Source organism: Amia ocellicauda, unplaced genomic scaffold (genome assembly GCF_036373705.1).
Source record: "Amia ocellicauda isolate fAmiCal2 unplaced genomic scaffold, fAmiCal2.hap1 HAP1_SCAFFOLD_124, whole genome shotgun sequence".
In the NCBI taxonomy this organism is placed as follows: Eukaryota; Metazoa; Chordata; class Actinopteri; order Amiiformes; family Amiidae; genus Amia; species Amia ocellicauda.
In genome coordinates this window covers 108,559-134,138 of record NW_027102689.1, presented here as the reverse complement: position 1 = coordinate 134,138, position 25,580 = coordinate 108,559, and the positions used below count along the sequence as shown (strand labels likewise).

General features: G+C 42.9%; 4 non-coding genes and 25 pseudogenes across 4 annotated transcripts; all 29 read right to left on the bottom strand.

Moving 5' to 3' along the window:
• Positions 1-9,640: 9,640 nt before the first annotated feature.
• Positions 9,641-9,755, bottom strand: LOC136722039 (U5 spliceosomal RNA). The gene has a single exon (XR_010806202.1). It is a non-coding gene; the product is annotated as a U5 spliceosomal RNA (small nuclear RNA).
• A 6,502-nt stretch (positions 9,756-16,257) lies between these two features.
• Positions 16,258-16,376, bottom strand: LOC136721984 (uncharacterized; annotated as a pseudogene).
• Positions 16,377-16,594: 218 nt separating this feature from the next.
• LOC136721916 (uncharacterized) lies at positions 16,595-16,713 on the bottom strand (annotated as a pseudogene).
• A 223-nt stretch (positions 16,714-16,936) lies between these two features.
• Positions 16,937-17,055, bottom strand: LOC136722031 (uncharacterized; annotated as a pseudogene).
• Positions 17,056-17,278: 223 nt separating this feature from the next.
• On the bottom strand, positions 17,279-17,397 carry LOC136721941 (uncharacterized; annotated as a pseudogene).
• A 219-nt stretch (positions 17,398-17,616) lies between these two features.
• On the bottom strand, positions 17,617-17,735 carry LOC136721955 (uncharacterized; annotated as a pseudogene).
• Positions 17,736-17,961: 226 nt separating this feature from the next.
• Positions 17,962-18,080, bottom strand: LOC136721896 (uncharacterized; annotated as a pseudogene).
• Positions 18,081-18,291: 211 nt separating this feature from the next.
• On the bottom strand, positions 18,292-18,410 carry LOC136721948 (uncharacterized; annotated as a pseudogene).
• Positions 18,411-18,626: 216 nt separating this feature from the next.
• Positions 18,627-18,745, bottom strand: LOC136721898 (5S ribosomal RNA). Its single transcript, XR_010806186.1, has one exon. It is a non-coding gene; the product is annotated as a 5S ribosomal RNA (ribosomal RNA).
• A 215-nt stretch (positions 18,746-18,960) lies between these two features.
• On the bottom strand, positions 18,961-19,079 carry LOC136722002 (uncharacterized; annotated as a pseudogene).
• A 210-nt stretch (positions 19,080-19,289) lies between these two features.
• On the bottom strand, positions 19,290-19,408 carry LOC136722069 (uncharacterized; annotated as a pseudogene).
• A 210-nt stretch (positions 19,409-19,618) lies between these two features.
• Positions 19,619-19,737, bottom strand: LOC136722060 (uncharacterized; annotated as a pseudogene).
• Positions 19,738-19,948: 211 nt separating this feature from the next.
• Positions 19,949-20,067, bottom strand: LOC136721904 (uncharacterized; annotated as a pseudogene).
• A 220-nt stretch (positions 20,068-20,287) lies between these two features.
• On the bottom strand, positions 20,288-20,406 carry LOC136721925 (uncharacterized; annotated as a pseudogene).
• Positions 20,407-20,616: 210 nt separating this feature from the next.
• On the bottom strand, positions 20,617-20,735 carry LOC136721982 (uncharacterized; annotated as a pseudogene).
• A 216-nt stretch (positions 20,736-20,951) lies between these two features.
• On the bottom strand, positions 20,952-21,070 carry LOC136722068 (uncharacterized; annotated as a pseudogene).
• A 210-nt stretch (positions 21,071-21,280) lies between these two features.
• Positions 21,281-21,399, bottom strand: LOC136722059 (uncharacterized; annotated as a pseudogene).
• Positions 21,400-21,607: 208 nt separating this feature from the next.
• LOC136722067 (uncharacterized) lies at positions 21,608-21,726 on the bottom strand (annotated as a pseudogene).
• A 208-nt stretch (positions 21,727-21,934) lies between these two features.
• Positions 21,935-22,053, bottom strand: LOC136722006 (uncharacterized; annotated as a pseudogene).
• Positions 22,054-22,269: 216 nt separating this feature from the next.
• LOC136721909 (uncharacterized) lies at positions 22,270-22,388 on the bottom strand (annotated as a pseudogene).
• A 223-nt stretch (positions 22,389-22,611) lies between these two features.
• Positions 22,612-22,730, bottom strand: LOC136722030 (uncharacterized; annotated as a pseudogene).
• Positions 22,731-22,953: 223 nt separating this feature from the next.
• Positions 22,954-23,072, bottom strand: LOC136721940 (uncharacterized; annotated as a pseudogene).
• A 219-nt stretch (positions 23,073-23,291) lies between these two features.
• Positions 23,292-23,410, bottom strand: LOC136721954 (uncharacterized; annotated as a pseudogene).
• Positions 23,411-23,636: 226 nt separating this feature from the next.
• Positions 23,637-23,755, bottom strand: LOC136721895 (uncharacterized; annotated as a pseudogene).
• A 211-nt stretch (positions 23,756-23,966) lies between these two features.
• On the bottom strand, positions 23,967-24,085 carry LOC136721946 (uncharacterized; annotated as a pseudogene).
• Positions 24,086-24,301: 216 nt separating this feature from the next.
• LOC136722073 (5S ribosomal RNA) lies at positions 24,302-24,420 on the bottom strand. Its single transcript, XR_010806219.1, has one exon. It is a non-coding gene; the product is annotated as a 5S ribosomal RNA (ribosomal RNA).
• A 215-nt stretch (positions 24,421-24,635) lies between these two features.
• Positions 24,636-24,754, bottom strand: LOC136722001 (uncharacterized; annotated as a pseudogene).
• A 219-nt stretch (positions 24,755-24,973) lies between these two features.
• Positions 24,974-25,092, bottom strand: LOC136722048 (5S ribosomal RNA). The gene has a single exon (XR_010806210.1). It is a non-coding gene; the product is annotated as a 5S ribosomal RNA (ribosomal RNA).
• A 209-nt stretch (positions 25,093-25,301) lies between these two features.
• Positions 25,302-25,420, bottom strand: LOC136722058 (uncharacterized; annotated as a pseudogene).
• Positions 25,421-25,580: the final 160 nt, after the last annotated feature.

Genomic DNA, 25,580 nt, shown 5'->3' with positions numbered 1-25,580 from the left:
CACTCCCACACATTCTCAATGGTCACTTCTATGTAAACTTGCTTGGCTCTGCCTCTCTGTGTCAGATCACCCAGTAACATCACCAAAGGTTCAGCTTGCCTGCAGGCAACTTCCCCCACTGGGAGGTCCCAGTGGGCTGATGTGTCAGAGAAACCCCCCTGCTGTTCCTCACATCCAATCAAAAACACAGAGGCGGGGACAGGGGGTGGTTCCAGAGCTAGTCATTCCTTAGGTGGCGAGTCCGGCCCTTTACCCTGGCTACTAACTTCCAGTTTGGGAAGAGGGGGCAAAGGGAGCAGAGCTAAGCGTAGCAGTAGCTCAGAAACTGCAACATTGCTCAGAGACTGAGTTAACCCACCTAGGCTAGGAGCAGATTTCTTTTTTTTATTGTAAGCCTGGGTGTCTTGGATTCCATCCTTGGGAGGTTCTTTCCTTCTTTGAATCTCTGTCCCCTCTAACTCCAGTGGAGAAATAGGGCTCTCAGAGCGCCTTGCCAGTACTTGGGTGCTTGAATCTTTACGATCAGAAGTGCTATTGTACTTGCTTTCCCAAGCTTTCTGTGCCATTTTTTCGAATTTCAGCTATGTTCATATACGTTGCGTCTGCATGTAATATGATCATTTCCTTAATCGTTGGGAACAAATTAGCAACAAACAACCCTTTAAAGCTCACCTCTTCCTCGGCCCCGGGTCGATCTTGACCCGCAAAATAGGTTTTCCTAAGCTTTTCATAGTAATCACGGGGGGACTCATGCTTACCCTGTTTGATCTGGTGTGCGGCAGTCACTGCTGCCACTGGATCAATGAACCTGGAATAGTCCCTAACTAATGCTCTGCACAAGCGTTGAAACCTATCGCAGACCATGGACCCTTGCCTCTCCATCCAAGAATGGACTTGGCGAGAGGTAGTTTTGCGGATTAGGAGAACCTTTTCCTTCTCCGTAGCCTCAGGATAGAAACTCAAAGCATACTTAATGTCCTTAATATACGCTTCCACATTTCCTTCCTTGTCTGCTGGGTTAAAGGTTTCACAATCTTTAGCCAGTTCTCTCAACTGGCGCATGTTAACCTTTCGGTCTGGACTCTCGGGAGAGGAAGTTCGTCTGTGCGACGAGCTTCTTACCCTGGATGGAGAAAGACTACAGGGAGGGGTACGATCAGGACGAGGCAACCCGGGGCCTAAATGTGGAGACGGTGTGCGACTCCGTGCATTGGCCGGTTCCGGCTGTTCCTTTATGCTGTCAGGTGTCAGCTTTGCAGCCCACCAAGAGGCAGCTTTCAGGGCCCCTATTTGTTGCTTGAGACGCTCATTTTCAACTTCAGTTGATTTGAGTTCTCCCCTAAGCACCTGATTTACTCTCCTCATTTCTTCACTGTCCCTTTTTAAATGTATGACCTCGCCTTCGAGTATCTCCATTTTTACAGTGCCCAAATCTTTCTCCCTGACTGTTTTGCAAAGACACATTTCCAAAACATCCCGGTCCTTCAAAACTATCCTTTCATTTTCAACCGCTTTACATCTGTCATTTTGCAGACCTTTTACTTGGATCAGAGTTGTTTCCAATTCAACTTGACATTGTCTTAAATCATTTCCTAATTGCTCTCTCTGTTCAATTAAGTCCTCTTTTTCAGCATTCAACACAATGACTTGTTTTCCACAAGTATCTAGCTTTCCTTCAAATTCTAAAACCATTCCATGCCGTTTGGCTCTTTCTTCTTTCGCTTTAGCATACTTTTCTCCTAGCTTTTTCAGTTTTTCAAACTTGCTTATGATCCAGTTCACTACCCTTGAGCTCGCAAGTGCTAAGCTAGCCATAACTTTCATCACCTCTATCGACTCTTTTTCGAGTTGCGTCGTAGTGTCGTTTACCAACTGAGTTCGACGCGACTCTACTTCAAAGTCCAAACTGCCTAGTTGTCCAAGGAATTCAGGAATCTCTGTTCCTGGTACCTTAACAATCAATGCTTCACATGGGGACATTTGGGTAATCATTGTTTTGGCTATTCAGTAACAACCCAACAGAACAGTACTCGATTAATCACCTAATGACTCTAATGCCAACGCTTAGGATATCAACAATTTATCACAAGTAACTAAAACAGACTTAATCTTTTGTGACTTTGGATTTATGACTGATGTCAATCCATGCCATCTTTTGGAAATGCCGGTTGGCCTGGGTTCGTAGCTCTATGTCGGGATTTCGGCTCTCATCCACTTCAAAGAGTTTTTATCACCCACAGGCCCCTTTCTCCAGACATCTCATAGCAGAATAACAAACTATTTGGCCTCTTCTCGGTGCCATCCTCCCCAAAACTGTCACTTTGATGCAAACCAGTTCCAAGCTGATGAGCTAAGGAAATCTGATAACTTTGGGGGGGAGAGGTCTTCTTTAGATCCGTGCTTCAGCTCAGAGCCCAAATACTCTTATCCAAATACACCCAACATAACGCTACACACCACATCCCAAAGATGCTCTATTGGGTTGAGATCTGGTGACTGTGGGGGCCAGTTTAGTACAGTGAACTCATTGTCATGTTCAAGAAACCAATTTGAAATGATTCGACCTTTGTGACATGGTACATTATCCTGCTGGAAGTAGCCATCAGAGGATGGGTACATGGTGGTCATAAAGGGATGGACATGGTCAGAAACAACGGGCCGTGGCATTTAAACGATGCCCAATTGGCACTAAGGTGCCTAAAGTGTGCCAAGAAAACATCCCCCACACCATTACATCCACTACCACCAGCCTGCACAGTGGTAACAAGGCATGATGGATCCATGTTCTCATTCTGTTTACGCCAAATTCTGACTCTGAAATCGAGACTCATCAGACCAGGCAACATTTTTCCAGTCTTCAACTGTCCAATTTTGGTGAGCTTGTGCAAATTGTAGCCTCTTTTTCCTATTTGTAGTGGAGATGAGTGGTACCCAGTGGGGTCTTCTGCTGTTGTAGCCCATCCGCCTCAAGGTTGTACGTGTTGTGGCATCACAAATGCTTTGCTGCATACCTCGGTTGTAACGAGTGGTTATTTCAGTCAAAGTTGCTCTTCTATCAGCTTGAATCGAGTCGGCCCATTCTCCTCTGAGCTCTAGCATCAACAAGGCATTTTCGCCCACAGGACTGCCGCATACTGGATGTTTTTCCCTTTTCACACCATTCTTTGTAAACCCTAGAAATGGTTGTGCGTGAAAATCCCAGTAACTGAGCAGATTGTGAAATACTCAGACCGGCCCGTCTGGCACCAACAACCATGCCACGCTCAAAATTGCTTAAATCACCTTTCATTCCCATTCAGACATTCAGTTTGGAGTTCAGGAGATTGTCTTGACCAGGACCACACCCCTAAATGCATTGAAGCAACTGCCATGTGATTGGTTGGTTAGATAATTGCATTAATGAGAAATTGAACAGGTGTTCCTAATAATCCTTTAGGTGAGTGTATATGTATGTATGTATGTATGCATGTCCAATTGCTTTGACAATTCAAATGCACTGAATTGAGAGAGAGAGAGAGAGAGAGAGAGAGAGAGTTGTAGTCCAGACCACTGCAAAATTCCTGCTGAAGTGATCTGGATCACCACCCAATGGCCCAAGGACCACTGCAAACTTGGATTTCAATGTATTTGTGTAATGTGTGTTGCAATAGCACCTACCATGTTCCTTTGTGGTGATCTGGTTAATTCTGATCTGGGAAAACCACAATCCTGCAGGTTTAATAAGTCTCTCTACACATCAGTCCCTGAGTACCTTCAACCAATGGTCATTTTGACCAATTAAGCCCAAGATTTGAGTCAATTAAGTTGTCAAGGACTACCCAGTGAAGACGTGAACTCACGACTAGGTCACACTGTGAGCTCACCAGAGCAGACATTACACTGAGCTCACTGTGAGCTCACTTAGCGCTTTTCCAGCGACATGGTGACGGTGCTGGAGCCGGAGCCGCTGCCCTTAGCCGGTGGCTAACCCACCTCTATGTTACAAATGTTCCCTAAACACTTATTTTGCAGGATCAATAAAAATCCTTTAGGAAATTTAAACTTTTACTGACACACATAGTTAATAGCAATGTATTATAACTTTACCAAAAATAATAATCTGTATATCTTTAATTGTTTAGACGTTATTAAGATATAATGCATCTTTCACATAGGGAACATTTGTAACATGTTAGGAAAAACAAACAAATGATTTGAAAATATTCATAATTACAGCATACAATTTGTCAGGCTTCATAAGAATGGTATTTATAACATACTCTGTAAAAATCAAGCAAATAGCATTTGTGGTTCACGAGAAAATATATATATATAATCAAAGCTATCAGACTATAGCAGCCGGTGTATGAAGACACATACGATTATACAGCATTATTTGGCAGCTTCGCAAGACCTAATTTGAAACGTTGTTGGTAAGTTAGATAATTAGTGGGGACCCTCTATTTGCAGTTCTTCCCCTCCATAATTGCTAAAATAAAGTTTTACTGACATTTTATTGACCCTACCACTGCATAGGGCACATCTGTAACATGAACGCTACTGAATGGCACATACATTGAAAACTACGGAGAACTGAGACAAATCCACTTTACACTTCATAAATAATCTTAAAACGTTTCCAACCAAGGCAACACCCACTTGAAATACGTTCATTCTCATTTTTGGTAAACAAAAAGAGAGATTGTTACATATGTTCCCTATGATGCATCTACAGAGAGAGAGAGACAGACAGACACACACTCTCTCTCTCTCTCTCTCTCTCTCTCTCTCTCAGCTGGGAGTGTGTGGGAGGGGTCTGCAGTGAGCGGGAGTGCTGCTGAGAGCTCTGTCCTTTGGCTGCGTTTTTTTGTTGCTTTACTTTTTTCAGTTTGTTTATTTTGTCTTCTGTTTTCAGTGCTTTTCTTATTGTGGGGGAACAGGGGAGGGGAGGGGGGAGTACCGGTAGTTCTTCCCGGGTCGGGGGGTCGGACCCCCTGAATGCGTCTTTTGAAAAACTGACCCGACGCCATGGAGTCAAGATCGCTCCGGTGCAGTTCTGCCCCCTAGAGCAGTGTGTGTTAGCGGTTGGGGAGGTAGCAGGGTGTGAAAATATCAAGTCTGCTGCCATTGTTATCTTCTTAAAAACCACTGATCTGCTCAATCAGCTAGTGGCTAATGGCACAGTGTTAGACGACACTTTCACCCCGGTGTTGCCGCTCGCTGCTCCTGCCCGGAAGGTAACGCTGTCTAACGTCCCTCCGTTCATCCGCACCGGCTCGGGCAGCTGATGTCCGGCATTAAGAGGGTCCCGCTGGGCTGCAAAGCCCCGCAACTGAAACACGTCGTGTCCTTCCGAAGGCAGCTGTATATGATCCTCAATAACATCAATGAGGATCTTAATGTCTCCGAAGTTGGATCTCTCTTGCTGCCACCACCACGAAGATTGCTCTTTAGTAATGTTGGAAAGTCAAAGACAGCAACCGTCAGGGTTCTTGCATATGACGTATTCGTGCTGCACCTCTCTGCAAGGATCCAGGACAGTTTGTCAATGTAAACTCCAGTGCCTGGGAATATTTCCACCTAAAAGACAATGGTAAATAAAAAACAAGTTTATCCCCAAACTATTCTTATATTATGTTAAGTGGAATACATTATCAGTAAGGCTGTGATTTTGTTACAGAAATGTGTTATTAAAGACCACAGTATGTCTCAATTCTAAGTTTATTAATTTACAGACATAATAAAGTCAGTGAATCTGTGACACCCATAATTCAATTACATTCTTATTATCAACTTTAACTATGAATATAACTGATAATGTAGCATCATTAGATTGTTTACAACCAATATTTGTTTTCAATATATATATTTTTACCTTGTCTTTGTAATATTGTAGACCAAGAGTGTTATACCTGTTTTGGTGATTCTTTGTCAGATTCAGAACAATTTGCTGTGGGGCTGTCAGAACCACTTGATGGTGACACACTTTTGTCTTCATTGCTGATAAATGTGGCTTTTGTTACAATTTTTTTCAGATTGTCCAAAAGGTCTGGAATCTCTGGAGAAAAAAACCTTAGTATTAAATGATAATCATTTCTAGTAATATATTTAATACAAAGTGAAAACAAAACCATCAATGCCTGCAATTATACTTGAGAGACTTGCTCTATGTTATTGGCAAACTGACCTTTTTGTGGGTCATTAACATTAGCTACGAAAAAAATAAAAGAGATAAAATACAAGAATTACCAGGTCTAATGTAATGCATATAGTCATTAATGTAGGATTATGAAGTTATGTTGAAAAACTTTATTTAATAATCAGTATTATTAAACTATTAGACAGTGCACATTAAGAGTCTGTATTGTGGTTCTAGATTACTTCAGTATGATCAACTATAATACATTACTCTGGAATCTAAATTACTGAAGAATAACATTTATCAAGGTAAGGAATTATTTATTAAATACTGTGCTTTGACCATACAAATTAAGATGAACAGCCAACACTGAATCAAAACTGAAGTTAAATTAAATTAAATTATTATTATTATTATTATTATTATTATTATTATTATTATTATTAAATTATTATTATTATTAAATTATATCTGGTTTAATTTATTTTGTGATTTGGGGGATTTTATTGTAAAGCACAACACACAATAAATCGTTCTTACAAATGCCAGTCAAGTATGACGAGTTTTTAGCGCCCTCACCACCACCTACCATGTTATAAGAGTATGTTAGAAGTACAACACATTAATAACTTAAACATTCATTTCAAATATACTGTGATTGTATATATCAAATAGCATGTAAAGACTTTAATGTTTTTTTTTTTTAAATAAACATTGTTACCAGTCATAATGATCTGCGCTTCATGGACAGGCCATCCACCTTTTGGAGGTTTGTTCATGTCTCTCCACTCTGCTCTGAAGTTTCGAGTCGTCTCTTCGTCATCATCAGCAATGCTGAATAAATCAAAATTGCGAAAGCAAGCAGTGGGAATCACGCTGTAAGAGTCTTTGTCGACCCCGCTTTCCCACTTCACCAACGCGTGCATCACCGCCATACTACCTTCACCTTCTCGTCCGTTTTTTCTGCGCCTTTTTCCCCCGACAAGTCACGGCACAAAAAACAGTCCCGCTCTGCATTCTGGTACTTGGCGTTCTTAATAACACCAACAGGGTGTAATCGCATAGACCACTCGAGTATAAAGTACTACATATCCCATCTGTTACAGTTTTTTTTCTTCTTCTGAAACTGCAAGCGCACTACATAAAGTTTGGCAAATGAAGAAATTTGGATGATGAGTTTACAATCTTATAAACAGTATTTAAGTAAACCTAGATATGCAATTCCAAAAAGAACAGCATCGAGATGGAGAAACAGGATACAAAAATAATAATACAATGTTTATACTTTTTGTATTTTAATTACAGTATGTAATTATTGCCTTTTGATTTACATTTACAGAAAAAGAACGGCGGCAAACGTGGACTACCCAACAAGAAGCAACAAAGTTACTAAAATATCAGATTCTCAGGTAAGCTTCATGCAGCCATACATGTATAATTATAAAATCAATCCAAAAAATAGACCTTGTTTACCCTACAACTGATTTGAGTGTTAATTCTATTTAAGATATAAAAAAATATTTTGTTTTCTGAACTAATAATCTGTGAACATTCTATTATCTCTATAATTTTAATTAATACATTTATTTTATTATTGGTGGAATATTATATTTTTCAGCTCAGATGATTTCACGTACCATCAATTTTTCTGTTAATAAATGTGCAAAAACAAATCAGATGGATAGGCCCCTACATATGAACATTAAGTTAAAGGCCTAGAGTGAGTGTTCTTCAATTCCAGTCATGGCGGGCCACAATCCAGCTCTTTGTAACTCATCAACAACCAAAGACCTGGGAAAAGGGTTAAATGGCTTCAGTTAAGCCAATTAGGTAATTAAGAGCTCAACTGGAAAAAAAACAGCAGGCATAGGGGTACTTTAGGACCACAGTCACTGATATAACCTACAATGTTGTTGTAATGAAAATCAGCAGACAGTGGGCCTCCTCCAGGACTAAGGTTGAGAAGCACTGGTCTTGAAGACCACAATAACAATCGACCTCAAGGGCTAGGGATATTCGAGGTGATGCTAAACCAGTCCTGAATGTTTAAATATAATGTTATTTTCTTGTAGTGTGCCGTTGCTGTTAATGCAACCAGTTATATTGAGCCATCAAATACAGAAGCTGACGAAAGACATCAACATGTAAATTTAGTTGTAAATTTAAAGTGTGTGTGAAAAGTATTTTGTATATGGAGATTAACCCATAGTTTCACAGATAAATTGTGGACCAGTGATATTCAGGATCTTCAAAACAAGTCCTGAATGCTCAAACTTAACACTTCTTTTTTTAGAGTGTCGTTGCTGTCAATCCAGCCAGTGATGTGGAGCCATCAGATACAGAAGCTGATGAAAAACAACATGTAAATTTCCTAAATTAATATGGTGCATCAAAATACTTATTTAGCACTTTCAACTGTTTCTTTGTGATTCCTAAAATTACTTTACAGGCTGGGGCTGGGGGAAGACACTGCGCCCGCCTGGAGAAGCCTGTACAAGCCCCCCTCAATAAGAGAGCTGGCAATCTGCAGTGGAGGGTGTTACACACCATTATTGCTGTCAATTCTTTTATTACTGTTCTTAACCCTGCTGTGTCCGACGCCTGCCCATTCTGTGCTCAGAGAGAGACCGTGTTTCACTGTTTCAGCACTTGCTCTCGGTTGTCACCCATTTTTAGTCTTTTAACTCGTCTTTTTACTGATCTTAACCTGATTTTTAACACAAAGGTTTTTATTTTAGGGGCGCGATACACCAGAAGGACCAAACATGTGGACCAGCTGGTAAACTTCTTGCTGGGCCAGGCTAAAATGGCCGTCTATAAGACTAGGAAGAACAGAGTGTGTGGGGAGGGCAGTGAGGATGCAGTGAGAGTGTTTGCCATGCTGGTCAAGTGCAGAGTCAGACTAGAGTTTAACTATTACAGGCTGATGAATGATTTGGAGAGTTTTGAACAGGTCTGGTGTATTAATGATGCCCTTTGTGAATTGTATGACGGGGAGTTGGTTTTTATTATGTAATTCATTTATAGGGTTTAGTATTTGATGGTTGTTTTGTTGTGTGTATTGGGTTGCTTTCTTTAAAAGTGTACAGATCAGTGGCGGAGTTAATGCTTGTTGGGGGGAGACAAACAAAGGGGAACACTTTTTTATTTATTTATTTATTTTCTTTTGTATGAATTATTGCGTGTTGCAAACAGGCAATGAAGTCTGATAAAAGTCAAAAAGTCTCTCTCTCTCTCACACACACACACACAGCCAGCAAGACACACAGAGCCAGCCAGCTCAGCGATGACATCACAAACATCTCTCTCAGGTGACTCCTATGACATCACAGAGCACGTACATTCCGTTGCTTGCCGTCTGTCAACCACTCAGTCACTGCCAGCCAGACTGGCTGGCTGACTGGATGGTGGGGCTGCTTGCTGCTGCTGCGTACCTTAGCAAGCTTATTTGCTTGACCGGCCTTCCTCCTCCGCCCACATGCCCACCTATGTCCGATCTGCTGTTCACCTGGATCACAGCTCCGCCCCAACAAGGCAGAGCCTCCCAAGAATGGTACAAACTCACCCACGATCCCCTCCACGGAAAGCTATAGCAAAAGGCAAAAGCATTATACGTAATGAAGAGGAACCCGAGTCCAAGACGCATCCGACCAGCCATACATATTTGTGTGTATTAAAGATCACATTTTATTACATTTAGATTTTCTGTACTTTATTACATCTTTTTGTGATTTTTAAATGTATTGTTTCTTTTCCTTATATATGTATGTATGTATGTATGTGTGTGTGTGTCTGTGTGAAAGTGTATGTGTTTGTGTGTCTCTGTGTGAAAGTGAGTGTGTGTGTGTCTGTCTCTGTGTTTGTGTGTCTGTCTCTGTGTGAAAGTGAGTGTGTGTGCGTGTGTCTGTCTGTGAAAGTGTGTGTGTGTGTGTGGGTGTGACAGTGTGTATGAGTGTCTGTCTGTCATGTAACTCGCACATCTGTGAGGGCACCATTTTTGCAGAAAGAGATGTACACATTTTGGAGCAACATATGCTGCCATCCAGACATCGTCTTTTCCAGGGACGTCCCTGCATTTTTCAGCAGGATAACGCCAAACCACATTCTGCCCAGATTACAAGCGCATGGTTGCGTAGGCAGAGAGTGCGGGTGCTAGCATGGCCTGCCTGCAGTCCTGACCTGTCTCCGAATTGAGAATGTGTGGCGCACTATGAAGTGCAAATTAAGACAACGAAGGCCCTGTGCAGTTGCGCAGCTGAGGAAATGCATAATGGATGAATGGGGGGAAATCCCGCTTGCTAAACTTAACCAAGTGGTGTCTTCAGTGCCCAAGTGCTTAATAAGTGTTATTAAAAGAAAAGGTGATGTTACATAGTGGTAAACAGTCGACTGTCCCAACTTTCTTGGTTTCTTTTCACTGCTAATGAGATGCTGTAGAGTGAGTTAGTTATATTGCTTTCAGGAGCTCTAATCGTATTGATGAGTTCATGCAGCATTTGTAATTGAATTTCAAAAAGTAATCCTTGCTGTCTGGCCTGTGTGTATGAGATGTACTCTGTCAATCTTTGGCTAACAACTGAAACATTGGTAGAACAGAAATGGCAACATAAAAAAGAAAAGTACATTTTAAAAGAGCACATTAAATAGGATGAATATACAGTTTTTTACAATCACTTTGTCACTCATTTCAGAACCTTGATGTCATTTTTCAAAACTCTAGACACAAAACTCAAAACGGTCATCACTTGTAACACAGGCTGTCCAATGTTCAAAACATTGCATTGTGCATTCATATCTTTAAAGAAACCTTGCACTTGCAGACTTGTTGGTTCAAATAATTCATTTATCATGAAATACCATAGTAACATTTATTTAGATCACCCACACAGAAGATACCGATAGTTTCACTGTGTAGTTGTTCGTACAATCATTAAATATTGTAGTACAAAATATGTGATACATGTTTCATTATGGTACTACACATAAATACATCACTGTAAAAGGACTAGTAGAGAGAATACTACAGACACAGTGGAATCATTGAACAAAATCTGAAATGTATTGATGCAATACAATCAAATCACACCATAGGTTTCTTTGAAGCCATGCAACAATAATTAGCTACAAAAAAGAACAAAACTACAGTAAAATGTCAACTGCAGTGTTCCTCACCTGGCTTAGTGTAAAACAAAGGATTGATTACTGTACTTCTGAATTTCCATCAGCCCTGTGTTCAGGTTCAGGTTCTCACAACCATTTTTCACAAGAGGCATCTTGAAACTGAACATACCTGAACATACTCAGTCATCAGCTGCTTCACTCTGTCTGCATTTCTTTCAAAAGGCACACTATACTCTGTGCTACACATTGGTATGCAGTATACAGTCATTTGACAATTGAGAGTAGCCTAATGTTTAGTGCATGCTGAAGACTTGCCGCTTCTCAGTACGGAAATTTCTGATGATTGAGGCCACAGTTGATCCTGAGTTGATTCTGAGGTTTGATTGAATCATTGTAGCTGCCTCAGTCATGGTCATGCCATGATTTACAACATGCTCTACAACTATTTCTCGGATTTCACTGGACACTATTTGCTGTTGCTGCCGCTGTCTGGTCCGTGGCCTTGTCCTCTACCACGTTCCCCCAACACCTCTCAAATGAGGCCCATGGCTGCCTCTCTGGTGAGGCCTAAGCCCTCCTCTATGACGAGGCCCACGACCACCTCTCAGAAGGGGTGCATGTCCCCTTCCATTCCTTTGACCACCACGTCTTCCTCCTCCCACTGCTTGACCTCTATTGTGACCTGGATGACTTGCCGGCTCCATGTTATCACTGTGTTGCTGGGGTGGATAGCACTCATTTCACTCGATACTCGTACCACAATGTGAAATCAATCATCAATAACCAGTTGGCAGTATTGGAAAAGCAATTACAAGGGCCTGCATACATACAGTAATGTCAAATCTGATGTGGAAGAACAATCATCTTCAACCAGGTTGGAGCGTTAGTTGCAATGCCTTTAATACACGCAGCGTGGAGAGGAACAGTGACTCAAGTAGATCCCAAAGTCGCTCTGCCTTCATTTTAACAGTCAGAGCTTTTATACACAAAAATCAAAGAGCTGGTTATAATCAGAAAGTCATTACTATGTTATCTTAAAAGTTAGCTAAGCAGAATTTATATCATTATAGGACAGAGTTCATAGATCAACACATGGATTAGGGAGCAGGCACTTCAATCATACTGTTTGACATTGTCTCCAAGATTCTCATCGTAAATAACAAACAGAAATCAAACTACCTTCTGGCCTGACCTTCTAGCTTGACCTTATCTTTCTTAAGTATACAAGAGAGAAAAACAGGTATTAGAGAAAAAAATTCTAACTTTCCTTCCACACTGCAAACATGGTGTGGAAAAGTGCTACATGATGATGAATGATGATGAAATATTACATCCATAGATAATGTAGTCAAACTGGTTCATGCTCCTCGTTTATTGATGTCAATGGATCTCATTATCCTGAAACTTTCATGATCGAAACATGGAATATTGTTTGTCAGTTTCCATAAAATTATGCATTAAGAGTAATGCAACAGTCACTTATCATTTTGAGCAGCTGTATCAATTGATAGTTACATCTTTGTAATGAAATGAATAGACAGTGATCTCAGATGTAATGTGTGAATTGCATTTTGAAATGGTAATACTTTGATGTTAAGTTGTGTCATTTTAGTTCAATGAACAAATGATCTGAGGTTGATGTGTATTGTATCCAAGCAATTGTAAAAAAGTGTTAGAGTTTTGAAAAATGTGCATTTTGATCATCGGGTGTGAGTTTAGTGTCTAGAGTTTTGAAAAATGACATCAAGGTTCTGAAATGAGTGCCAAAGTGATTGTAAAAAAGTGTAATATCAGGGGACAGTGGCTATTAGTGATCTGGCCTTCCGTGGCCTCTGTATTAATGTAACAGGTCACATTGTATGTGTACACTGATACTTGATAGTATAATATAGTACAAGTAAAAAACATACATAGGTATCATAGAAGTATTTTGCAGAAATGATTATGGATAGTTATCAAAATGGAGAGGAAATGCTAAATCCAGTCTCCCCAGGCTGAGCTTCTATTGCTGCACCTGCTGGCCCCACTATATGGATAGAGCCACACCAAGTACAAGAGTCTCCCCATTGCTATTTATATCTCCCTATCCAATCTTATATACGTGTCAGGGTGGGGTGCCTATTCCCCTGCATGCTTTGAAACCTATAGCACCTGGGACGCACACTTGGGATCCGGTTCCTCTGCCCCTCACATACACATGAGGAATCCTAGGTGCTCAACACGTCATACTGTCTCTTTCATCTCATGTGTAAACTATGGACAAATACATGACTAAACGTGTTTAGTTGCTTTTCCCAGAATGCTTTGCGCCACGATATGCAAATAACGGGGACTATGATTGGCTCCCTGACATTACCCACACTGCGACTGATGCTACCCATTTCACTACCCAACAAAGACCCATAATATGCGTGTGTCTGTCTGTCTGTCTGTCAAAGTATGTGTGTGTGTGTCTGTGTGTGTCTGTGTCTGTCTGTCTGTGTGTGAAAGTGTGTGTGTGTCTGTCTGTCTGTCTGTCATGTAACTTGCACATCTGTGAGGGCACCACTAATGCAGAAAGAGATGTACACATATTGTTTATTTTCCATATATATGTATGTATGTATGTATGCATGTCCAATTGCTTTGACAATACAAATGAATTGAATTGAGAGGGAGAGAGAGAGAGTAAGAGAGAGAGAGACAGACAGACAGACAGACAGACAGACAGAGAGAGACACACACACACACACACACACACACACACACACAGAGAGCCAGCCAGCCAGCTCAGCGATGACATGACGAGCCTCTCTCAGCTTACTGCTATGACATCACAGAGCACGTACATTCCGTTTAACAAATCGTTAAACAAAAAAGGTTATAAACACATTGACTACAATACCGGTTAGTAAGACGAAGGTGAGTCTCTCGTTAGTATTATTAGTCAGACATTCAATAACTACGCAGGTTAGTATTTATGTCAGGTAACTTCTCGTTATATATATATCAGTCTCATTTACGTTTAGGTGCCGAGAAAGATCCTATTTGTTACCACAATTTCCCTTAACTGATTATTATTCAATGATTAAGGATAGGCAGGGCCACCAATAATCTAATGTCTATTAACTTGTGTCAATTTCAGACTAAACAGTTAAACAGGAATGAGAAGATATTTCTCGGCGTTGACAGATTTTATTTCTAAAATTATCAACAAAACAGTTTAATGCAACTCACATTTATATTTAAGAAAACTAAATGATATTACACATTCTAGAGTTATGAATCACAGATTAACATTTCTAATTGATTTCTCAAATGTCATGAATCACAAACTCCAAACTGTTAAACTTATGTGAACTTCGTCGCAGAGAGGCCTCTCTGGCTTCGGGCTCAGATAACAGCACACGGCACGAGGTCCGTGTGGTTTGGAACAAAGGCAGTCCGGTTCGGCTTTGTCCAAGAACTTCCACTCAGTCGATGCACCTGGAAGTTGGGGTTTCGCGAATGTAGAGTCTTTTCCAAACAGATTTTCCATTGGTTTGAAGGCTCCAAGGTTGTGCACAAAATCTTCTTTGTAAGCATGGTTCCACCGTAGTTACTTGAAGACGAAGTCTTTGAGGAAAGCAGGGCCCTGTTTGTTCCAAGGGTCAAGTTTCTTAAGACTCAAATAGCTATTTAAGTGACTGACACTTTCGTATTCAGTCGACTTAGTCAATTGTCCAGCTGTAAAACTCCACTGATCAGGTGGGTCTGTGAAGTTATTTATTTAATAAAGTCCTTTAAAATAATTCTTCGCTCAATCTCCTTCTCCCAGTTTAACTCTTCTGTTGCCGGCAAAGACTTGGTTGGTTTCTGATTCCGGTTCTGGCAACAGAGCTACAGGTTGAGCTGTGGCAGCGAGTTTCTGGTTCAGGTGAGAGAGAGAGAGAGAGAAAGACTGTCCGCTGTTCCTTAAAGTCTGTCAGATCAGTAGGTGATTGGTCCCTGAGTTCTTGAGATTGGATTTCGGTTTCAGCCCCCAGTGTCCTATTGGAGGGAGGCTTTATTTATGACTGATGTCAATCCATGCCATCTTTTGGAAATGCCGGTTGGCCTGGGTTCGTAGCTCTATGTCGGGATTTCGGCTCTCATCCACTTCAAAGAGTTTTTATCACCTACAGGCCCCTTTCTCCAGACATCTCATAGCAGAATTCCAAACTATTTGGCCTCTTCTCGGTGCCATCCTCCCCAAAACTGTCACTTTGATGCAAACCAGTTCCAAGCTGATGAGCTAAGGAAATCTGATAACTTTGGGGGGGGAGCGGTCTTCTTTAGATCAGTGCTTCAGCTCAGAGCCCAAATGCTCTTATCCAAATACACCCAACATAACGCTACATATGTATGTATGTATGTATATATGTGTAGAAGGAAAATTAGAAATTATTTTCTTACACCTGTTTTTCTCTCTTGTATACTTAAGAAAGATACGGTCAAGCTAGAAGGTCAGCCCAGAAGATAGTTTGATTTCTGTTTGTTATTTACGATGAGAACCTTGGAGACATTGTCAAACGGTATGACCTACGTGCCTGTTCCCTAAAACCATGTGTTGACCTATGAACTCTGTTCTATAATGATATATGTTCTGCTTAGTTAGCCTTTAAGATAACATTGTAATGACTTTCTAGCATGTATGGATGTATGTATGTATGTATATATATATATAAATATATGTATGTATGTATGTCCAATTGCTTTGACAATACAAATGAATTGAATTGAGAGGAAGAGAGAGAGAGAGAGAGAGAGAGAAAGAGAGAGAGAGAGACAGACAGACAGACAGACAGACAGACAGCTCAGCGATGACATGACGAGCCTCTCTCAGCTGACTGCTATGACATCACAGAGCACGTACATTCCATTGCTTGTCGTCTGTCAACCACTCAGTCACTGCTAGCCAGACTGTCCCTAAGACAAAGTGTACAATACTTCAATTATATCTCCTCCAGACAGATAAAGAGTATTAAGAGCTACGATGAAGTTACCCAGGAGACGTAAAAAGCTTGCATCACCTGGTATTTCCTGGAGGTCACCCATCCAAGTACTAACCAGGCCCTGGCCCATTTAGTTTCTAAGGTCTGACGAGATCGGGCACGTTCAGGACGGTGTGGCCGCAAGCCGAGATGCCTGGCTGCATGATGTCTCTTAAAGGCTGGCGGGTATTGACGGAATTTCCAGCATAAAAAAAAAAAAAAAAATAGAAAAATGGAGGGAAAAATATCAGTGCAGGAAAGGGTGTTGAAAGTAGCCGGGTACGTGTACAATTCTTCAATTATATCTCCTCCAGACTGAAAGAGAGTATTAAGAGCTACGATAAAGTTACCCAGGAGACGTAAAAGCTTGCAGCACCAGGTATTTCCAGGAGGTCTCACATTCAAGTACTGACCAGGTCCTACCCCGTTTAGCTTCCGAGATCTGACGAGATCGGGCGCGTTCAGGATGGTGTGGCAGCAAGCCGAGATGCCTGGCTGCATGATGTCTCTTAAAGGCTGGCGGGTATTGACGGAACTTCCAGCAAATAAAAAAATAAAAAGAAAAAAAGAAAAACGGAGGGAAAAAAATCAGTGCCGCAAAGGGTGTTGAAAGTAGCCAGGTACGTGTACAATTCTTCAATTAAATCTCCTCCAGACAGAAAGAGAGTATTAAAAGCTACGACGAAGTTCCCCAGGTGACGAAAAAAGCTTGCAGCGCCTGGAATTTCCAGAAGGTCTCACATTCAAGTAATGACCAGGCCCTGCCCAGTTTAGCTTCCGAGAGCTGACGAGATGGGGCGCGTTCAGGACAGTGTGGCCGCAAGCCAAGACGCCTGGCTGCATGATGTCTCTTAAAGGTTGGCGGGTATTGACGGAACTTCCAGCAGAAAAAATAAATAATTATAAAAATAAAAAAATTGATGGAAAAATATCAGTGCAGCAAAGGGTGTTGACAGTAGCTGGGTACGTGTACAATACTTCAATTATATCTCCTCCAGACAGAAAGAGAGTATTAAGAGCTACGATAAAGTTACCCAGGAGACGTAAAAGCTTGCAGCACCAGGTATTTCCAGGAGGTCTCACATTCAAGTACTGACCAGGTCTTGCCCCGTTTAGCTTCCGAGATCTGATGAGATCGGGCGCGTTCAGGACGGTGTGGCCGCAAACCTAGAGGCCTGGCTGCATGATGTCTCTAAAAGGCTGGCGGGTATTGACGGAACATCAAAGAAAAAAAAAGAAAAAAAAATAGAAAAATGGAGGGAAAAATATCAGTGCAGCAATGGGTGTTGAAAGTAGCCGGGTACGTGTACAATACTTCAGTTATATCTCCTCCAGACAGAAAGAGAGTATTAAGAGCTACGATAAACTTACCCAGCCGACGTAAAAAGCTTGCAGCACCTGGTATTTCCAGGAGGTCTCCCATCCAAGTACTGACCAGGCCCTGCCCCACTCAGTTTCCGAGATCTTACGAGATCGGACGCGTTCAGGACGGTGTGGCCGCAAGCCGAGATGCCTGGCTGCATGATGTCTCTTAAAGGCTGGCGGGTATTGACGGAACTGCCAGCAATAAAAAAAAAAAAAAAAAAAGAAATAGAAAAATGGAGGGAAAAATATCAGTGCAGTAATGGGTTTTGAAAGTAGCCGGGTACGTGTACAATTCTTCAATTATATCTCCTCCAGACAGAAAGAGAGTATTAAGAGCTACGATGAAGTTACCCAGGAGACGTAAAAAGCTTGCAGCACCTGGCATTTCCAGGAGGTCACCCATCCAAGTACTGACCAGGCCCTGCCCCGTTTAAATTCCAAGATCTGATGAGATCGGGGGCGTTCAGGACGGTGTGGCTACAAGCCAAGAGGCCGGGCTGCATGATGTCTCTTAATGGTTGGCGGGTTTTGACGGATCATCCAGCAAAAAAAAAAAAAGAGAAATGGAGGGAGAAATACCAGTGCAGCAAAGGGTGTTGACAGTAGCCGTGTACGTGTACAATTCTTCAATTATATCTCCTGGAGACAGAAAGAGAGTTTTAAGAGCTACGATGAAGTTACCCAGGAGACGTAAAAAGCTTGCAGCACCTGGTATTTCCAGGAGGTCACACATCCAAGTACTGACCAGGCCCTGCCCCGTTTAGCTTCCGAAATCTGATATGATCGGGCGCGTTCAGGACGGTGTGACTACAAGCCAAGAGGCCTGGCTGCATGATGTCTCTTAAAGGCTGGCGGATATTGACGGAACTTCCAGCAAAAAAATAAAATAAAAAGAAAAATGGAGGGAGAAATATCAGTGCAGCAAAGGGTGTTGAAAGTAGCCTAGTACGTGTACAATTCTTCAATTATATCTCCTGGAGACAGAAAGAGAGTATTAAGAGCTACGATGAAGTTACCCAGGAGACGTAAAAGGCTTGCAGCACCTGGTATTTCTAGGAGGTCTCCCATCCAAGTACTGACCAGGCCCTGCCCCGTTTAGCTTCCGAGATCTGACGAGATCGGGCGCATTCAGGACGGTGTGGCCGCAAGCCGAGAGGCCTGGCTGCATGATGTCTCTTAAAGGTTGGCGGGTATTGACGGAACTTCCAGCAAAAAAAAAAAAAAAAAAGAAAAATGGATGGAAAAATATCAGTGCAGCAAAGGGTGTTGACAGTAGCTGGGTACGTGTACAATACTTCAATTATATCTCCTCCAGACAGATAGAGAGTATTAAGAGCTACGATAAAGTTACCCAGGAGACGTAAAAGCTTGCAGCACCAGGTATTTCCAGGAGGTCTCACATTCATGTACCGACCAGGTCCTGCCCCGTTTAGCTTCCAAGATCTGACGAGATCGGGCGAGTTCAGGATGGTGTGGCCACAAGCCGAGATGCCTGGCTGCATGATGTCTCTTAAAGGCTGGCGGGTATTGACGGAATTTCCAGCAAAAAAAAAATAGAAAAATGGAGGGAAAAATATCAGTGCAGGAAAGGGTGTTGAAAGTAGCCGGGTACGTGTACAATTCTTCAATTATTTCTCCTGGAGACAGAAAGAGAGTATTAAGAGCTACGATGAAGTTACCCAGGAGACGTAAAAAGCTTGCAGCACCTGGCATTTCCAGGAGGTCACCCATCCAAGTACTGACCAGGCCCTGCCCCGTTTAAATTCCAAGATCTGATGAGATCGGGGGCGTTCAGGACGGTGTGGCTGCAAGCCAAGAGGCCGGGCTGCATGATGTCTCTTAATGGTTGGCGGGTTTTGACGGAACATCCAGCAAAAAAAAAAAAGAGAAATGGAGGGAGAAATTCCAGTGCAGCAAAGGGTGTTGAAAGTAGCCGGGTACGTGTACAATTCTTCAATTATATCTCCTGCAGACAGAAAGAGAGTATTAAGAGCTACGATGAAGTTACCCAGGAGACGTGAAAAGCTTGCAGCACCTGGTATTTCTAGGAGGTCAGCCATCCAAGTACTGACCAGGCCCTGCCCCGTTTAGCTTCCGAGATCTTACGAGATCGGGCGCATTCAGGACGGTGTGGCCACAAGCCGAGAGGCCTGGCTGCATGATGTCTCTTAAAGGTTGGCGGGTATTGACGGAACTTCCAGCAAAAAAAAAAAAAAGAAAAATGGATGGAAAAATATCAGTGCAGCAAAGGGTGTTGACAGTAGCTGTGTACGTGTACAATACTTCAATTATGTCTCCTCCAGACAGAAAGAGAGTATTAAGAGCTACGATGAAGTTACCCAGGAGACAAAAAAGCTTGCAGCACCAGGTATTTCCAGGAGGTCACCCATCCAAGTACTGACCAGACCCTGCCCCTTTTACCTTCCGAGATCTTACGAGATCGGGCGCATTCAGGACGGTGTGGCCGCAAGCCAAGAGACCTGGCTGCATGATGTCTCTTAAAGGCTGGCAAGTATTGACGGAACTTCCAGCAAAAAAAAAAAAAAAAAAAAATAGAAAAAGGGAGGGAAAAATATCAGTGCAGCAAAGGGTGTTGAAAGTAGCCGGGTACATGTACAATTCTTCAATTATATCTCCTCCAGACAGAAAGAGAGAATTAAGAGCTACGATAAAGTTACCCAGGAGACGTAAAACCTTGCAGCACCTGGTATTTCCAGGAGGTCTCCCATCCAAGTACTGACCAGGTCCTGCCCCGTTTAGCTTTCGAGATCTTACGAGATCGGGCGCGTTCAGGACGGTGTGGCCACAAGCCGAGAGGCCTGGCTGCATGATGTCTCTTAAAGGTTGGCGGGTATTGACGGAACTTCCAGCAAAAAAAAAAAAAAAAAATAGAGGGAAATATACCAGTGCAGCAAAGGGTGTTGAAAGTAGCCGGGTACGTGTACAATTCTTCAATTATATCTCCTGGAGACAGAAAGAGAGTTTTAAGAGCTACGATGAAGTTACCCAGGAGACGTAAAAAGCTTGCAGCACCTGGTATTTCCAGGAGGTCACACATCCAAGTACTGACTAGGCCCTGCCCCGTTTAGCTTCCGAAATCTGATATGATCGGGCGCGTTCAGGACGGTGTGACTACAAGCCAAGAGGCCTGGCTGCATGATGTCTCTTAAAGGCTGGCGGATATTGACGGAACTTCCAGCAAAAAAAAAAAAAAAAAAGAAAAATGGATGGAAAAATATCAGTGCAGCAAAGGGTGTTGACAGTAGCTGGGTACGTGTACAATTCTTCAATTATATCTCCTGGAGACAGAAAGAGAGTATTAAGAGCTACGATGAAGTTACCCAGGAGACGTAAAAAGCTTGCAGCACCTGGCATTTCCAGGAGGTCACCCATCCAAGTACTGACCAGGCCCTGCCCCGTTTAAATTCCAAGATCTGATGAGATCGGGGGCGTTCAGGACGGTGTGGCTGCAAGCCAAGAGGCCGGGCTGCATGATGTCTCTTAATGGTTGGCGGGTTTTGACGGAACATCCAGCAAAAAAAAAAAAGAGAAATGGAGGGAGAAATACCAGTGCAGCAAAGGGTGTTGAATGTAGCCGGGTACGTGTACAATTCTTCAATTATATCTCCTGCAGACAGAAAGAGAGTATTAAGAGCTACGATGAAGTTACCCAGGAGACGTAAAAAGCTTGCAGCACCTGGTATTTCTAGGAGGTCAGCCATCCAAGTACTGACCAGGCCCTGCCCCGTTTAGCTTCCGAGATCTTACGAGATCGGGCGCATTCAGGACGGTGTGGCCACAAGCCAAGAGGCCTGGCTGCATGACGTCTCTTAAAGGTTGGCGGATATTGACGAACTTCCAGCAAAAAAAAAAAAGAAAAATGGAGGGAAAAATATCAGTGCAGGAAAGGGTGTTGAAAGTAGCCGGGTACGTGTACAATTCTTCAATTATATCTCCAGGAGACAGAAAGAGAGTATTAAGAGCTACGATGAAGTTACCCAGGAGACGAAAAAGCTTGCAGCACCTGGCATTTCCAGGAGGTCACCCATCCAAGTACTGACCAGGCCCTGCCCCGTTTAAATTCCAAGATCTGATGAGATCGGGGGCGTTCAGGACGGTGTGGCTGCAAGCCAAGAGGCCGGGCTGCATGATGTCTCTTAAAGGTTGGCGGATATTGACGAACTTCCAGCAAAAAAAAAAAAGAAAAATGGAGGGAAAAATATCAGTGCAGCAAAGGCTGTTGAAAGTAGCCGTGTACGTGTACAATACTTCAATTATATCTCCTCCAGACAGAAAGAGAGTACTAAGAGCTACGATGAAGTTACCCAGAAGACAAAAAAGCTTGCAGCACCAGGTATTTCCAGGAGGTCACCCATCCAAGTACTGACCAGGCCCTGCCCCTTTTACCTTTCAAGATCTGACGATATCGGGCGCGTTCAGGACGGTGTGGCCGAAAGCCAAGAGGCCCGGCTGCATGATGTCTCTTAAAGGCTGGCGGATATTGACGGAACTTCCAGCAAAAAAATAAAATAAAAAGAAAAATGGAGGGAAAAATATCAGTGCAGCAAAGGGTGTTGAAAGTAGCCTAGTACGTGTACAATTCTTCAATTATATCTCCTGGAGACAGAAAGAGAGTATTAAGAGCTACGATGAAGTTACCCAGGAGACGTAAAAGGCTTGCAGCACCTGGTATTTCTAGGAGGTCTCCCATCCAAGTACTGACCAGGCCCTGCCCCGTTTAGCTTCCGAGATCTGACGAGATTGGGGGCGTTTAGGACGGTGTGGCCGCAAGCCAAGAGGCCTGGCTGCATGATGTCTCTTAAAGGCTGGCGGGTATTGACGGAACTTCCAGCAAATAAAAAAATAAAAAGAAAAAAAGAAAAACGGAGGGAAAAAAATCAGTGCCGCAAAGGGTGTTGAAAGTAGCCAGGTACGTGTACAATTCTTCAATTAAATCTCCTCCAGACAGAAAGAGAGTATTAAAAGCTACGACGAAGTTCCCCAGGTGACGAAAAAAGCTTGCAGCGCCTGGAATTTCCAGAAGGTCTCACATTCAAGTAATGACCAGGCCCTGCCCAGTTTAGCTTCCGAGAGCTGACGAGATGGGGCGCGTTCAGGACAGTGTGGCCGCAAGCCAAGACGCCTGGCTGCATGATGTCTCTTAAAGGTTGGCGGGTATTGACGGAACTTCCAGCAGAAAAAATAAATAATTATAAAAATAAAAAAATTGATGGAAAAATATCAGTGCAGCAAAGGGTGTTGACAGTAGCTGGGTACGTGTACAATACTTCAATTATATCTCCTCCAGACAGAAAGAGAGTATTAAGAGCTACGATAAAGTTACCCAGGAGACGTAAAAGCTTGCAGCACCAGGTATTTCCAGGAGGTCTCACATTCAAGTACTGACCAGGTCTTGCCCCGTTTAGCTTCCGAGATCTGATGAGATCGGGCGCGTTCAGGACGGTGTGGCCGCAAACCTAGAGGCCTGGCTGCATGATGTCTCTAAAAGGCTGGCGGGTATTGACGGAACATCAAAGAAAAAAAAAGAAAAAAAAATAGAAAAATGGAGGGAAAAATATCAGTGCAGCAATGGGTGTTGAAAGTAGCCGGGTACGTGTACAATACTTCAGTTATATCTCCTCCAGACAGAAAGAGAGTATTAAGAGCTACGATAAACTTACCCAGCCGACGTAAAAAGCTTGCAGCACCTGGTATTTCCAGGAGGTCTCCCATCCAAGTACTGACCAGGCCCTGCCCCACTCAGTTTCCGAGATCTTACGAGATCGGACGCGTTCAGGACGGTGTGGCCGCAAGCCGAGATGCCTGGCTGCATGATGTCTCTTAAAGGCTGGCGGGTATTGACGGAACTGCCAGCAATAAAAAAAAAAAAAAAAAAAGAAATAGAAAAATGGAGGGAAAAATTTCAGTGCAGTAATGGGTTTTGAAAGTAGCCGGGTACGTGTACAATTCTTCAATTATATCTCCTCCAGACAGAAAGAGAGTATTAAGAGCTACGATGAAGTTACCCAGGAGACGTAAAAAGCTTGCAGCACCTGGCATTTCCAGGAGGTCACCCATCCAAGTACTGACCAGGCCCTGCCCCGTTTAAATTCCAAGATCTGATGAGATCGGGGGCGTTCAGGACGGTGTGGCTACAAGCCAAGAGGCCGGGCTGCATGATGTCTCTTAATGGTTGGCGGGTTTTGACGGATCATCCAGCAAAAAAAAAAAAAGAGAAATGGAGGGAGAAATACCAGTGCAGCAAAGGGTGTTGACAGTAGCCGTGTACGTGTACAATTCTTCAATTATATCTCCTGCAGACAGAAAGAGAGTTTTAAGAGCTACGATGAAGTTACCCAGGAGACGTAAAAAGCTTGCAGCACCTGGTATTTCCAGGAGGTCACACATCCAAGTACTGACCAGGCCCTGCCCCGTTTAGCTTCCGAAATCTGATATGATCGGGCGCGTTCAGGACGGTGTGACTACAAGCCAAGAGGCCTGGCTGCATGATGTCTCTTAAAGGCTGGCGGATATTGACGGAACTTCCAGCAAAAAAGTAAAATAAAAAGAAAAATGGAGGGAGAAATATCAGTGCAGCAAAGGGTGTTGAAAGTAGCCTAGTACGTGTACAATTCTTCAATTATATCTCCTGGAGACAGAAAGAGAGTATTAAGAGCTACGATGAAGTTACCCAGGAGACGTAAAAGGCTTGCAGCACCTGGTATTTCTAGGAGGTCTCCCATCCAAGTACTGACCAGGCCCTGCCCCGTTTAGCTTCCGAGATCTGACGAGATCGGGCGCATTCAGGACGGTGTGGCCGCAAGCCGAGAGGCCTGGCTGCATGATGTCTCTTAAAGGTTGGCGGGTATTGACGGAACTTCCAGCAAAAAAAAAAAAAAAAAAGAAAAATGGATGGAAAAATATCAGTGCAGCAAAGGGTGTTGACAGTAGCTGGGTACGTGTACAATACTTCAATTATATCTCCTCCAGACAGATAGAGAGTATTAAGAGCTACGATAAAGTTACCCAGGAGACGTAAAAGCTTGCAGCACCAGGTATTTCCAGGAGGTCTCACATTCATGTACCGACCAGGTCCTGCCCCGTTTAGCTTCCAAGATCTGACGAGATCGGGCGAGTTCAGGATGGTGTGGCCACAAGCCGAGATGCCTGGCTGCATGATGTCTCTTAAAGGCTGGCGGGTATTGACGGAATTTCCAGCAAAAACAAAAAAAAAAAAATAGAAAAATGGAGGGAAAAATATCAGTGCAGGAAAGGGTGTTGAAAGTAGCCGGGTACGTGTACAATTCTTCAATTATTTCTCCTGGAGACAGAAAGAGAGTATTAAGAGCTACGATGAAGTTACCCAGGAGACGTAAAAAGCTTGCAGCACCTGGCATTTCCAGGAGGTCACCCATCCAAGTACTGACCAGGCCCTGCCCCGTTTAAATTCCAAGATCTGATGAGATCGGGCGCATTCAGGACGGTGTGGCTGCAAGCCAAGAGGCCGGGCTGCATGATGTCTCTTAATGGTTGGCGGGTTTTGACGGAACATCCAGCAAAAAAAAAAAGAGAAATGGAGGGAGAAATTCCAGTGCAGCAAAGGGTGTTGAAAGTAGCCGGGTACGTGTACAATTCTTCAATTATATCTCCTGCAGACAGAAAGAGAGTATTAAGAGCTACGATGAAGTTACCCAGGAGACGTAAAAAGCTTGCAGCACCTGGTATTTCTAGGAGGTCAGCCATCCAAGTACTGACCAGGCCCTGCCCCGTTTAGCTTCCGAGATCTTACGAGATCGGGCGCATTCAGGACGGTGTGGCCACAAGCCGAGAGGCCTGGCTGCATGATGTCTCTTAAAGGTTGGCGGGTATTGACGGAACTTCCAGCAAAAAAAAAAAAAAAAAAAAAAAAGAAAAATGGATGGAAAAATATCAGTGCAGCAAAGGGTGTTGACAGTAGCTGTGTACGTGTACAATACTTCAATTAT